General features: G+C 47.4%; 1 protein-coding gene across 2 annotated transcripts in view; it reads left to right on the forward strand.

Annotated features, from left to right (window-relative positions):
• The first annotated feature begins 8,627 nt into the window (after nucleotides 1-8,627).
• LOC147697852 (von Willebrand factor A domain-containing protein 5A-like) overlaps nucleotides 8,628-13,214 on the forward strand; it is a 522,842-nt gene continuing 518,255 nt past the window's right edge. For both annotated transcript variants that reach the window (XM_086934525.1, XM_086934526.1), the window contains exon 1: nucleotides 8,628-8,762. The gene's annotated coding sequence lies outside the window, so the exon portion shown is untranslated. The remainder of the gene's footprint in view (nucleotides 8,763-13,214) is intronic.

Below are 13,214 nucleotides of genomic sequence, written 5' to 3' on the forward strand. Positions count from 1 at the left end.
ACACTGCCTGGGGTACACAAGGTGTCCCATGCATAGTCCAGTTCAAACTGGTGCTGGGGCACTCCAGCCCCAGCTCTGGCGCAAAACTGGACAAAGGGAAAGGGGTGTACCCACCCCCTTCCCTGGTCCCACCCATAGGAGGGACCTAGCAGGTAATCCAGCCCCTAGATTTGGTATATAGGTAGGAGCTGAGTCCCAAGATTTTAGAATAATCCTGACTGAAACTTGAAACGAAACTCTGGACCTTCGACGTTCTACTTGAAGATAGAAGACTGAAGAATCTCCCTTGTGGTCAAGGGGTGACCACCCTGCACAAGCAGGCACCATCCAGCGATCAACGGCTTGCTTTGTCGACACTCCCGCCGGAGCCCGAGCACAGAGCCTGACAAGACCCGGACTTCCAGACTTCCTTCAGCCCGATGCACAGCCCCAGCAAAGCTGAGACCCGTGGAGGCGACGCGAGACGTGGGTCCGGCCATCTTGGAAAGTCAGCGAATTGGTTTCCGTGCAACTTCCGAGGCACCCTCGAAGTTGTGCATAGGGGATTGAGAAGCTCGAGCCCCGAGCACCACCTGTACCGAAGATCAGCCCTCCACACTCCACGAGTTCTGTGTGGGGCCCTTCTGCATTTTCCTGTTCGACGCGTCTGTCCGGTCACTTGCCCGTTGGCTAGTGGCCATCTTGACAACGACCTTTTAAATTTACACCGCTGGTCTGGTTGCTCCAGACTGGCCCTTGCTTCCCTGAAAGGAAGAAGCCCATCAGACCTTGCTGGTCTGATTAAGAAGCCATCTTTGATTCCTGCGTGGGTTGCCTGAGCCAAGGCTTGTTGACTCCAATCCAAAAGCCGACACCGCCGTCAGCGAGAACCTTCATGGGACAGTCTGTGCCTGACTCCTGGTCATCGTCGACGCCTCCTGGTCCACGTGGCTGCAGGGACAAGCTACACGACATCACCTGATTGCTTCGCGACATCGCCTGGTTCCTTCCTGGTCACTGGCTAGTGACCCAGACTCTGTCCCCTCTGCTTTCAGGTACTCTTCATCCTTGATATGCCCTTGGATCCAACCGGACACTTCTCTCCTGGTCGCCTTCAGCATCTTTCTTCAAGGCTCCATAGGATTTAGCGACGAAACCCGACACACTTTGACACCTATGCACCCACTTCCTGTGGGTGAGGTAACGCGAGTACTCCGGTGCTCCTGTGGGTATTGACTATCCTAGTGTTTAGGTTTCAAGTAACTTTCATTGAGTCCAGTCAGAAGTGCCCTAAAAGAACTAGTTTCGAATTCTTTCGTTCCCATTCTAACTCTATGGTAACTTGCGTGTAAATAAAGACTCTGTAAACGCCTCCCGTGGGCCTCCTACTTCGTATCCTTTGGTAGTACAGTGTATCCCCAGCGATTCCCTAGGCCCTAGGCCTATCCATTTTCCGTGACGTGGTTCTTATACCACTATTTTAGGATATGATTTAGCGTGCCCCTAGGGCCCTACTGTATTTTGTGCAACTTATTGTATGATAATTAAGTATCTTGTTATATGCTTGTGCCTCTGACCTCATAAAGAGTTCAGACGAGTTGTGTTAGAAATAAATACATATATATTTTATATATAACCTGTGTGGTGTCCTTTCATTTGGTATTAAAGGGGTTACATATGGTAAAACAGCTGGCTTCACATGCCCTCTTGAGTTTAGCCTAAGACTGCTTTGTCCATGCAACCACTAGGATAGCTGGTCTATAAGGTTGACTTTACAACCATCACCATAAGGGATGTTTGGACTGGTGCAAGGTGCTCACTAGAATAGTGAGCATCATATACCAGGCCAACTTCTCACATACCCTGTCCCTAGTAATCCGGAGGAAGCCTACCCCCCTTTCTGGTAACCCGTGCACACCTCGAGACTCAGGGGACCCTAGGTACCGACGCGCCCAACCTTCTTGAGCCCTGGCTGGGGTAGGGGAAGCAATTGAGCCCTCATCAGGACTTCCAGGGCAGCCCAGCCATCTAGTCGCCCCATTGGAAAGCATTGCGTGCGACAGTGGTGGCTTGTGGTTTTTGAAAGTGGTGAGGTGAAAACATATATCCTAGTACAACGAGTGAGCCAGAACTGACAAAGGATGGTGCAGGGGTTTTCTCCCCGCAAACAAATCTTGCAAAACATTGATTCAAATGGTGGCTTTTACACCACATATTAACTGTGCTTTAAAAAAAAATCTATAATGCCTTAAATATCCTTGGGCCAAGGTCACGCTATACAAAACTGCAAAAAAAGAAGCTATATTCTACCTTATAGCTTGCATTTTCCATTAATATACAGTTGCCTATACAAAATTACTTGGAAACTCTGTTGTGCACTACACGATATTCTAAATTCTTGAAATTAAGTTTTTGACATTCAACTTTCTCTCGGCAGTCGTTAAATGGAAGAAAGCAAGGGCACATCTGCCCTGTACCTTATATGCACAGCTGCAGGCCTCAGCTGGAAGTCGGTGGCATTTCTAACCTGGATTAGCTCTGAAAGTTAACAAGCAGAACGTGGCAGGCGATTCCCTGTGCTTGGGGATTTAATCCATCCTGACTATTCGCTTAATGCCACGACTATTTTATTTTGGTGAATTTTTCTGTAGCTAAAATGACTTCTGTATCTAGTTGGTGGCCGAACAAAGCATAATTGATGTGTGCGAGATAGAAATGCATTTATAGAGCACCAAAAGAGATTTCAACCTTATATATTCTCGAATATAAAATAATTGTTATTTCATTTTGTAAGACATTTCAGTAACGCACAAGTTCTACCAACCGAATCCTTTTAAAATGTTCATGGCCCTTTATTCCTGGATGAAAATGCAGGGTATCCAGCTGTATTACACAGACTGCACTGGAGCAATTTAAAACCAAAATGTCCAGTTTACATGGATTACACTAGTGCTATGTTGCATCAATATTTCAATAAACTGGAGTAAAAAGTTGTTTTTTACTCAGTCTTTTGGTGTAGATGTAATGTCTACAACTGTTAGTGGAAATGTTAGTTCACAATTAGTCCAATTACCTCAGGAAAGTGAGACAAATTATCCAGGCTCCCATACGCCCTCCATGACTTGAACTAAGCAGATAAAAAGTTGGATAATTGGCACCATCACCGATGTGAACTATATAATCTAGACATTTTGAGGAAAAATTGGACCATGCAATCTATGTATCCCTGTCAACAAAAAAATCCTGAACTATGCAAAAAGCAACGTGCACCTTATTTTCGAATAACACTGGATGCGGGAAGTATATTTTTCAATAATAAACAGTGCATAGGCCTTCACACCAATCTCCACCTACATATGCCATTGTGAGTCTCCTTCAGATTACGGTGCAAAGTCTAAAAATGTAGTGTACATAGTTGTTGACAGGTTCTTGCACTTTTGTGTTTGGCGTTTACAAACACTAGGATTTGAATTTGAATACCGTGTCATAACTCATAGTATAAGGAAATAGCTAGAACATTAAAATATCCCCCTCTTGAACCAAATCTTTAATCGCAACGAGCAGGAATGGTGAATAAGCAGGAACCCCTTTATAAGAGTTCCCTTCACCCCTTCATACTCCTTCAATCCATCCTTTCACCCTTCTGTCTATTCATCTGACAATCTCTTCATCTTTCTATCCACATATCCATCCAGCCACCATCCCTTCATCCACCCTTTCACCCTTACATACATACATCCTTTCACACACCCATCCATCACTATCCACGTATGCATCTAGCTGTCCTTTCATCCTTCCTTCCACCCTTTTAGTCTTTCCAATCTGTCCATTCTTCAGTTCTCATTCGTCTTTCAACTATCCCTCCTTTCACTCTTCTGTCCTACATTTCAACCTTTCTTGCTTATTTCATTCCTTTCTTTAGCCCTTCCTTTCTAGTCTCGTTCTTTCTTTCCTCCTTCTACCTACCCATCATTTGTCTCTCATCTTACTTTTTCTTTCTATCATTGTTCCTCATCAGCATCTTTTCAGTTTGTCCCTTACTGTGTTTTCCCCTATTTCCATATTTTCCCATTCTATGTTTCCATTGCTGTGCATGTAACCCCACCCCCCACACACATCTGTCATGAAACTTCCTACTAGTGTTATTTACGAGCATTTTATCTGCAGACAGAAAAGTCCCATAGAAAACTACATTTTATTGTGGCCCAGTTCAGAAGCCCATGAGACCCAGTAGCAGCCCCTTGTTAAGCTGCTATAGTAGGGAGTTCACAATGCCACTGTCCTAGGATATCCCTTCCTACATGGGGATTCAAGTCTGTGGGAACTGAAATGACACCCCTAGCCATGATAACCACTCTTGGGGAGTGTGCTATATTCTAGTAATATGGATCATTTGCATGAATACAGTTTTTACCTACTTGTGTAGACCAATATAGTTTTAGAGCAACTCGCCCAATTAACAGAACCATTTGTCTTACCTCTCTCTGGCTTATATACACAGATGTCTCAATTTACAGTGAATAATGTTAAAAAATGGAATTTGAACTCAAAATCCTTTTGTTTACGCAGTCTTAACCCATGATGGTGTAATTTTGCAGGAGTAAACCCAACTAAAGGGCGTGAGAGTGGGAGTTCTATTGCCAGATTTTCTTGTCATGTTGGGGAACACCCACAAACTGAAGACTGTTTGGCTATTCTCTGACCCCTCTGTAACCCCTTCCCATCAGAGAACTTGTCAGAGAAGTGGGCTCTTTCCAGGGACGGGAAGGGAACAACCCCAAAATTCGTCTAGTTAGACAGTAAGGGCAGTGCTCTCCCGCTTAAAACTGAAAGTGCCAGTACTCAGTACCGGCCCATTTACAGCACAGGTAAGGGCTTTTCTACAAAACCGGAAGAATAATTTTTCTACGGAGGAAAATCATGTATATCACACATGCGTAGAGACGAAAACAGGAATACACAAAGGATTTCGAGGATCACACCGGGACAGCACTAGACATACGTACATAAAGCTTTGTAGATTCCGGAAAGGTGTAAATGTGAGCCTATATATGACTGTGAACTGATGGGTCCGGTTTGTAAATTTCCTTGTGAATTGGGCCTTCAGCAGTTACATTTCAGGCAACTTCATCTTTTAACAACAATACATTAAACAAGGACACTTGGGGCATATAAACGAACAGCTAATCCCAGAAAGCTAGCATTATTTACAGATCATTAAAGCTGTTTCGCTTACACAAAAAAGACGACAAACTATGACAACCACACACAAAAATAACGCTGTAGGAATCCTTACAATCAGGCAATAATACTACACACAAAAAATGAAAATATGTCTTACTCTCCAACAGTCTGTCACACTGGAGACAACGAGAGACATTACAGCTATCCCCCAGAAGAAGCACAAATATTTCTGCTGCTACGTTTCCCATTCTGCTTCCGACAGAATGTGCAGAGCATTGTTCTTGCTCTGGGTTTGAGGAATGAAGAGCGGCATGACGGGTGAGGGGGATTATGAGGGGTTTAAAAAATAAAATAAAACTTACATTCCCGCGTTTTCCGTCTGCTGCAGTTCTTCGACTCTTCAAGAAGCTGCCTGCCACCCACAAGCAGCCTCCCTCCCTCCCCTCCGCCAATCACAACGCTGCAATGGCAGAGTTGTGATTGGTGGGGCACAGCGGAGAGCGCCCCAGCAGAGGAGTGCGCATTACTGCTTTGTTCGGACCTGGGCCCGACCGAACAGTCAGTACCTACAACAGTGGGTAAGCCATTCCCTCTCTGCCATCAAGCAGGGCTGCCCTCCCACAACCAGGCACTCCAGGCACTTCTGCTTTGTCGCAAAACGAGAAGCAGAAACATAAAATTGTAGTTTTACCATTTTATGTTTCTGCTTCTCGCACGCGAGAAAGCAGTGTGGCGATGCCCCCACTCCTCTATGGAGGAGCCGCCACTGACATGCGACCAGATGGCCGAGGGGAAAGGTGGGACCAGATGGCCGGGACCGAAGGGACTCCCATCTGCCCGCCCCGAGCTTTCGTGGTTGGGCTCCCGCCTGCCCTTGCAGGGCTCGGGGGCTCTACTTTCCAGGAGACTCTGGGACTCCGGCTGGGCCTCAGGCAAGGGAAGGACTACCGGAGCTCTCGGACCCGGACGCACGGGGGAGGACAGCCCAGGACCCATGGAGCCCATCCTGGGCACTTTGTCACGCCATGGGCTGGAGGAGGGAGCCCCCAGACGTAGGGGAGGTGTTGTCCAGGCATAGCCCATTTGGTCCCCGGCAGAGAACCGCCAGCCCGGGAAGGGTGTTCTGGCATTCCCTGCCCCTAGTAATCCAGAGGAAAGCTACCCCTCTTTCTGGGAACCCGTGCGCACCGAGTGACAGAGGGGACCAGGGCGCGGAGGCGCCCGACCTCCTGGGGCCCTGGCTGGGATCGGGGAGGCAAATGAGCCCCCATTGGGACTTCCAGGGCAGCCCGGCCATCTGGTCGCCCCATTGGAAAGCATTGCATGCGACCAGATGGCTGAGGGGAAAGGTGCGACCAGATGGCCGGGACTGAAAGGACTCCCATCTGCCCGCCCCGCGCTGAGCCATAGCGCTAGGGCTTCCGCCTGCCCTTGCAAGGCTCAGGGGCACCGGCTGGGCCTCAGGCACGGGGAGCACCGCCGGAGCTCTCGGTCCGGGACGCCTGGGCGAGGACTGCCAAGGATCCATGGAGCCCTTCCCGGACACTTTGGCACGCCGTGGGCCGGAGGAGGGAGCCCCCGGATGGAGGAGCAGTGTTGTCCGGGCATAGCCCAACCGCCAGCCTGGGAGGGGTGTTCCGGGATACCCTGCCCCTAGTAATCCGGATGAAAGCTACCCCTCTTTCTGGGAACCCGTGCGCACTGAGTGATGGAGGGGACCCAGGGCGCGGAGGCGCCCGACCTCCTGGAGCCCTGGCTGGGATCGGGGAGGCAAATGAGCCCCAATCTGGACTTCCAGGGCAGCCTGGCCATCCATTTGCCCCGTTGAAAAGCATTGTGTCTGACCAGATGGCTGAGGGGGAAAAGGTGTGACCAGATGGCCGGGACCGAAAGGACGCCCATCTGCCTGCCCGGAGCCGAGTCTTCGCGGTAGGGTTCCCACCTCCCCTTGCACGGTTCTGGGGTTCCTCTTCCCAGGGGGCTCGGGGATCCCGGATGGGCCTCAGGCACGGGGAGGACAGCCGGAGCTCTCGGGCCCGGGCGCCCAGGGGAGGGGGACTGCCCAGGACCCATGGAGCCCGTCTCGGGCACTTTGCAATGCTGTGGACCGGAGAAAGGAGCTTCCGGACGGAGGGGAGGTGTTGTCCGGGCATAGCCCATCTGGTCACCGGCAAAGAACCGCCAGCCTGGGAGGGGTGTTCCGGCATACCCTGCCCCTAGTAATCCGAAGGAAAGCTACCCCTCTTTCGGGGAACCTGTACGCACCGGGTGACGGAGGGGACCCAGGGTGTGAACGCGCCTGACCTCCTGGAGCCCTGCCTGGGATCGGGGAGGCAAATGAGCCCCCATCGGCACTTCCAGGGCAGCCCGGCCATCTGGTTCCCCCATTGGAAAGCATTGCATGCGACCAGATGACCGAGGTGAAAAAGAGTGACCAGATGGCTGGGACCGAAAGGACGCCCATCTGCCCGCCCCGAGCCAAGCCATAGCGGTAGGGCTCCCGCCTGCCCTTGCAGGGCTCCAGGGTTCTGCACCAGGGGCCCTTGTCCCAGGCAGATGGATCCTTGGCAGGCCGCAGGACGGTGTCTCCCACACCCCAGGCCCTGACCGAAACCCAGTCCCTGGGCCAGTCCCTGCTTCTCAACCCAGTCAGGCCAGGAAGATCGGGGAGCCTGCCCGGGCACGTGGGACCCCTGGCCGCAGGATGTGCGCTCGTTTTCCACACATTTTTTCCATAATTGTGTGTAGTGGCATTCCGCCAATTCCGCCCAGCCCTAATTCCTATGGATATCATGGTCAGGTTTTTTTCATTCAATTCTGGGACCTGTAGACCTGCTTCATAATGGAATAAACTAGCTACAAGTCCCAGAATTCACAGAAAAAGAACCTGGACTGGAGCAGCATATCACACATGACTTGTACTTGTTTTGGCTGCCTGTTTACGATTTTTATTTTATATTATTGCTTACCTTCCTCGGCTTCGTATGTGAAATTCCCATTTTGCCCTGAATTTGTATCTTGAATTTTTGCTATTTGTCCGGAAATATAATTGTCACTGTGCCCAGAATTTGCCTTCAAGTCAGGCGATCACCCTTTTATCTTGATTAAATGTATAGTTAGTTATGCTTCAGATGGCTGGGAAATCAGGGAAGGAAGGAAAAAATAGCGTGCAAGGAAGTGGCTTCTTTCGTTGCGTTACAATGTGAACATGCAGATATTTGGGGCTTTTAAAATCAAGACTCTTTACCGCCTAAATTGAGAGCGTGTCATGCATGCTACGGCCGCTATTTTGATGCTCAACTGAGGAAGCAGTGCACTTTCGCAGCTCTTGGCGTCTGCAAATTATGCGAACATCTCTAGTAATATAACGTATTTTTACACTGTCAGAGCGCGGTGAAGGTTGGTATTTTGCAGACACTCCCTGCTTTTACGGAGTTGATATTTGGCAGAGAGTCCCTACTGCAGTGGGTGTGGTTTGCCAGTAATATATTGTAACATAATAACCCGTAGAAGGAAGAAAGGTCCCCCGCCCATTCTGCAGAACTCTTTGGTCGAACAAGTGTGAAATCAGCGGGTGCGTGTTCGGAGAGCTTTACCAGGTGAGAATCAGATACACACAGTAGGTTTATTTCAGCTAGAGGAGGTAAAAGGCAGAGATGAGTCTGGGAATGTCTGTGGGCGTGTCATGTATGTATGCATGTGTATTTGACCAGGTACGCAACTATTTCTTTTTGTAGTAGTTTTATAAAGCGCGAACTCGACCCGAAGGTATTGGAGAGCTTTAGATGAGCACCAGGTACACAAAGACACATTCGTTTGTGGTAGACAGGGTCAGTGAATTGACCAGAAGCACAAGATGTGGAGCCCACGCGGAGACTCGACACTAGTGTATCTGCTCCAAAGTCGGCAGCTCCGGCAGTTGGATGTGGTCCGTTGGCTAGACTGCCGACTTTGGTGCTGGAGACTAGGATTCGAGCCTCTGGTCGCGTCCACATCCTGTGATTCTGGTCAAATCACTTAATCTCCCCTGCCTGAATGTGTAATGTAAATACGGTGCTCATGTAAAGCGCTCCAATACTTTAAATATGCAAAAAAAACGCAAATGGAATAAGGAAACTTGAGCGACCCCACCCCTTCTTCCAAGTACACGGAAGTAGCTCTCCTGTCAAGGTAATGTGCCGAGGGGACCTCCACCTCCAGTGAACCCTAACTACAGGGTATCAATTTTCGGGCTTTCGTTTAAAAATTAGTGTTTCATGGCACTTGTAGTACTCGGAGTGAAATTAGACTACGATTACTGAACCATTCTAATTGAAAGTGTAGGGAACCCGAAATACGTTTGGGTCCCATGGTCCTGGGCAGGGCCGGACCGGGAACACAAAGCATCCCTGGCAAATGTTGGCATTTACGGTGCATAGCGAGTGCAGCGAGCGAGCCCTACTACTACAAAGGAGGGTTTTTTTGTGGTTCCAAACCCCCCAGAAATATTTGGAGGAAATGGCGTATTCTACAATCTCTCTTTCTCTCCTTTTAAAAGAAAGCCTCTTAACTCTCCATAGCCCTTCTCTCAGGTGTATTTCATTTGTTTTATAGCACCCCTCATACAAGTGTAGGGTGTCGGAGCACTTTACATCATTCACTCAAACAGGGCCAATGAATCCTACGTATGTAATCCAGTGTATAGAAAATATTACAAAAGGAAAAGGTGTAGGATTCATATTTCATCCATACTGGTAGGCATTTTCTAAGAGTGCTTGGTCTGGAGAAGGACAAGCTCACGATTTAAAGCATAACACGGTGGCTAGGGTTGACATTAATAGTAAGAATTTATTTGTACCCAAAGAAACCTTTTTTAGCAACATCAGGATAATGAGAGGCTGGGAAGAAAAGATAACTTTCTAACCTGTACCATGAGGTTTGTGCGTTGATGGCAGTTCATAGCTCACTGTGCTAGATTATGATAGTAACTGCTGAACTGTACAGTAACCAATGAATCTTTGTGACAAAAGTTGTAACCCACTGAGCTATGCACATAAAATGTTGCTCTTTGATATGCTGGTAGACGTTCTTTGTAGCTGGCATATTAACCCTATGCGGTGCTTTAGATGAGACAAAACTGCCACTAGACAAAACTCCCATCTCTTTCCACACCCCAACTCATCCTTCTGGCTGTTTTTTGCACCTAGTGCTCGCATAAATAGTGAATGTAGATGTCTATGTATCTATATAGGTACGCAGTGTTTTTGCCAACTCCCTGTCCTCAGCCTTTAACCACTCCTTCCAAATCATGTCTTTGTGTAAGAGATCAAATATCTAAATGTACTCCCAAGCCCATATATTTGTTTGGTACTTGCCAGCAAATGCGTACCTTAAGCATCTTATCCCCGCATGTAGAGCAGTTTCATGTGTACATCACCCCATTGTCTTTGTTGTCCTTATCCTCCTATAATGATTACTGGTGTACTAGAAGTCCCTATCCCACCTATGCCTACCCTTGCATCTTGTAACTCTCCGCCTTTATTCTTTGCATTCTCCTTTCTCTGTCGTTCCTGGTTTTTTTCCCATCCTTGTAAACATTATCTGCTGGCTTGACTGTTTCCACCTCTGCTCGATCTTTGTCTTTTATATATTTTTCTCATGACTCTAACTGTTTTTTTAAATTCTCCAGCAGATATTTAATCACCAAAGTTTTCTTGACACTTATTGTTTCTGGATATACAAGGAACTTTGCAGTACTTGTAGAACAGTACGGTCAGTCTGGCCTTGGTCCTGAGTGACTTTGTCAGCGGGTGCTTTCCTTGGAGTTTATACGTTCTTTCCGTAGACTTGTGGATACTGAGCAGCAACACTAACCACTTTGGATTATATGCAGCCCTATGTTGTGAGGAAAAAGTAAAACGGGTCCTATCATGAATAATGCAGTGCTGGTTAAAAAAAAAAGACAGACTAGAGCAAGTAATTTCTTTAAATGGGATCTTTTAACTGTCATGTTGTAAGGTGTTATATGCTTCCTGTATGAATCCTAGTAGGGTTTCCTAGGTTGCGGAGTGCTTTCCTTATGTTTTTAGGTCTCACTGAGGGAACACGCATGCGTTCTCAGCGAGACTTAAGTAAGGGCTCTCAAAAATGCACCAAAGGCGGATTGCATACAGTGCATGTGTGCGGGCGCGTGCACATCGCACACCATTTGCCTCTCTCCTCACTCATGCTGTTTTGCTTGCAGCCGGCATCAGACTTCAAATACTTCAAAGGAATGCGCTCCCCCGTCCCGCATCGTATGTGCCGGGCTGCTCAGAACTTCTCACTGCAGTGTGTGGTGCATCCACGCACAAATCTTCTGGTGTTTTGTTAAAACCTAGTCTCTTGTTACTTTCACTATTTTATAATCTGCGCTTTTCGTTCTCCCGCTAATCCTCTCCCTTCCCTGTGCCCCCTCTTTCCATTCCTCTTGTGCGCTCTGGCATTCTCCTCCTTCACCACCTTCCTTCTCTCTGTCGTTTTCCACTTCTGTATCTATTTGGAGCAGGACAAATGGAGATCTCACTGGCCCTCAGTACTCTGTCAGAGGATTGCACATGAGAAGGGCTTGAACATTTCCACTGATCATGTCCACTGAAGCCTTCTGGCTTTTGGTGTAACTTATTCAATCTATGAAAATAAATTGATACAGTTTGCATTAGTTGTGTAATACAGTGCTGAGACAGGCAAAGTTACGTTTCTATGAGTGTTTCTCTGCTTGTTTGTGCGCAAAATAATTGAAATGGTTCTGTATTGCCTGGCTGCTCAGCAACACACACACCAAACAATACCACTCAGTGCCACATAATTACACGCCACATAATTACACTGCACTCAATGCAGCATACACTCCAAATACCACTCAGTGCCACATAATTACACACCACATAATTACACTCTACTGAATACAACATGCACTCCACACAATACCACTCAGTGCCACATAATTACACGCCACATAATTATACTCTTCCCAATGCAACGTAAATACACTCCACATAATACCACCCAGTGCCATATAATTACACACCTCATACTTACTCTACTCAATGCAACATAAATACACTCCGCATATTACCACACAGTGCCACATACTTATATGCTACATAATTACACTCTACTGAATGCAACATACACTCCACATTATACCACTCAGTGCCACATAATTATATGCTACACAATTACACTGCACTTAATGCAAAATGCACTCCACACCATGACACCATTTCACTGAGCATAATTACACACAACACCACAGTTCCAGGCCACACAATTCAACTCCACACATTTCCAATACACACCGCATAATTACACACCAAACAACATATTTCAACTCCAAAACTTCACAATCCACAACGTACCTCCAATCCACACCATATAGTGTCACCATCTGAGCACCAAACATCATTCACCACCACCATGTTGTATCGCATCAGCGCACCACCTAAGTATCACGTCAGTCTGCACTTGGAATCTGGCATCTGTTGATTCTCCCCTAGTGTCTGTCCGCTGCTCGTGTTCTAATTAAATTACTGTTTTCAAACATCCACTCGCCCGTTATTTATGTCCCCCTCCCCCATAACAAAAAAATTATAACAAACAAGCATGAGAACAGGCAGGAAATATAAGACCATTTTAGTGTTAATCCTTTTTTTAATCAGGTTTTTCAGTTGCATATAATGTTGCCTTTGTTTGTATAAAGGTAACAAAAATGCTTAACACTTTTTATTATAAGTTTTCAACATAATGCACAGCAGCCACAATGCTCTACAACATAGCAAAAAGTTCTGGCTAAACACATAAGGTCCCAAAGGCGAGACCTATTGGCTATGCCTCTCACACACACAACCACACACACACACACTACCATACACACTACCACACACACACACACACACAAGCACACTCCCACAAGCACACACTCCCACAACCACACGCACACACTCCCACAACCACGCGCACACACCCAACCACGCGCACACACCCAACCACGCGCACACACCCAACCACGCGCACACACCCAACCACGCGCA

The sequence above is a fragment of the Lissotriton vulgaris genome, chromosome 8 (genome assembly GCF_964263255.1).
Source record: "Lissotriton vulgaris chromosome 8, aLisVul1.2, whole genome shotgun sequence".
In the NCBI taxonomy this organism is placed as follows: domain Eukaryota; kingdom Metazoa; phylum Chordata; class Amphibia; order Caudata; family Salamandridae; genus Lissotriton; species Lissotriton vulgaris.